The following is a 1473-nucleotide window of genomic DNA, read 5'->3' on the forward strand; positions in this document are numbered from 1 at the left end:
ACAGGGTGTTTGGATGAAGCGAACTTTTTTCCTGCTTAGGAATCTTTCTGTTCAATTGAGTCTCCAGTCACATCCAACACTCTCATAGGGTCAGGAAAAGGACAAACGTCTAGTGCTAACCTACACTTTCTAGACAAGATACAGGCAAGAAACCTTGCATTGTCAGTGGATACACTTTCTCTCCATGAGCATTTGAAGTTAGAGGAAAGCAGCAAATCACATCAGAGTAGCTGATGCTGCAATCAGTTCAGCTCCAGCCCGCCTCTTTAAACCCATTTTCAAATCTCTGACAGTGCAGCGTGTTCTACCACAACAGCCATGTGAACTCTTCCAGCACTTACTTAATATAACACACTTCCAGGGACATATGTGCCACTAAAGTTTATTTACGTAATGTTCTGTTATGTCAACCACATTTAAGTTCTGGAAGTTGGTATTTACATACAGAATCCAGTATATTCCTGGAAGAATTACTTTTTTCCTCTTTGGATACAATTAATATGAAAGTTGGGGAGCTTAACGAATACCTTGCCTCACTTTGGGGTCTCATCTGGGATTTTAGAGTAAACTGTATCCAGAGGCTGCCAGTGGCAATTCATGAGGGAGTCGTAGAGTTCTTCACTTTTTGCCATAAACTCTTGGTTTGATTCCTCAATATTCAAATGGAGATTTGGATCTGCAAAAGCCAATAATTGATATGAAAAAAAATAGAATTTTATAAGACACATACTAGAAATGGCTTAAAATTAGAACATTTTAAAAAAGCATTAGCATAGAGTATTGCAGACATTAAAGGTTAAAATTCTAAAGTTGTGTGCTTCCTTTCAGTAGACTTGAAAATAGAAATTTAGGTTATAACAGTAGTAGTATTACCAGACTCAGTGAGCATCTAGCTGGCAGAGGAGTCAGATTCAAGAGATGGTCGATTTTAATCCTAATCACTACCATAAAGACCCATCTCTTAAGACCAGCACATTGGAGGTTAGGGTTTCAACATATGAATTTGGGTGGGGGAACACAAGCTTCAGTCTATTGTAATGGGATTTTTAAAATATATTTTTCAAATACTTCACTATTAGTGCATAGGAACAACCGAGTTTTGCATGTTAATTTTGCATCCTGCAACTTTACTAAATTTGTTTATTAGATCTAATGGTGTTTGATGGAGTCTGTAGGGCTTTCTATACAGGCATACCTGAGAGATATTGCAGGTTCAGTTCCTAACCACTGCAACAAACCGAATATTGCAATAAAATGAGTTACACAAATTTTTTGGTTTCCCAGCGCATATAGAAGTTATGTTTACAGGATACTGTAGTCTATTAAGTGTGCAGTAGCTTATTAAGGTATGCAAAAGGGGTACATACCTTAAAAATACTTCATTACTAAAGAATGTTAATCAAGTAAGCACGTGCTGTTGGAAAAATGGCACTGAAAGACTTGCTCAATGCAGGGTTGCCACAAACCTTCAAT

At 37.3% G+C, this 1473-nt stretch overlaps 1 long non-coding RNA gene across 1 annotated transcript in view; it reads right to left on the reverse strand.

The window, feature by feature from the left end:
* Positions 1 to 499: 499 nt before the first annotated feature.
* LOC105824855 overlaps positions 500 to 1473 on the reverse strand; it is an 18399-nt gene continuing 17425 nt past the window's right edge. The window contains exon 2 of the long non-coding RNA XR_001138232.1: positions 500 to 676. This is a non-coding gene — a long non-coding RNA (uncharacterized LOC105824855). The remainder of the gene's footprint in view (positions 677 to 1473) is intronic.

This window comes from Propithecus coquereli, unplaced genomic scaffold (assembly GCF_000956105.1).
Source record: "Propithecus coquereli isolate 6110/MARCELLA unplaced genomic scaffold, Pcoq_1.0 Scaffold767, whole genome shotgun sequence".
In the NCBI taxonomy this organism is placed as follows: domain Eukaryota; kingdom Metazoa; phylum Chordata; class Mammalia; order Primates; family Indriidae; genus Propithecus; species Propithecus coquereli.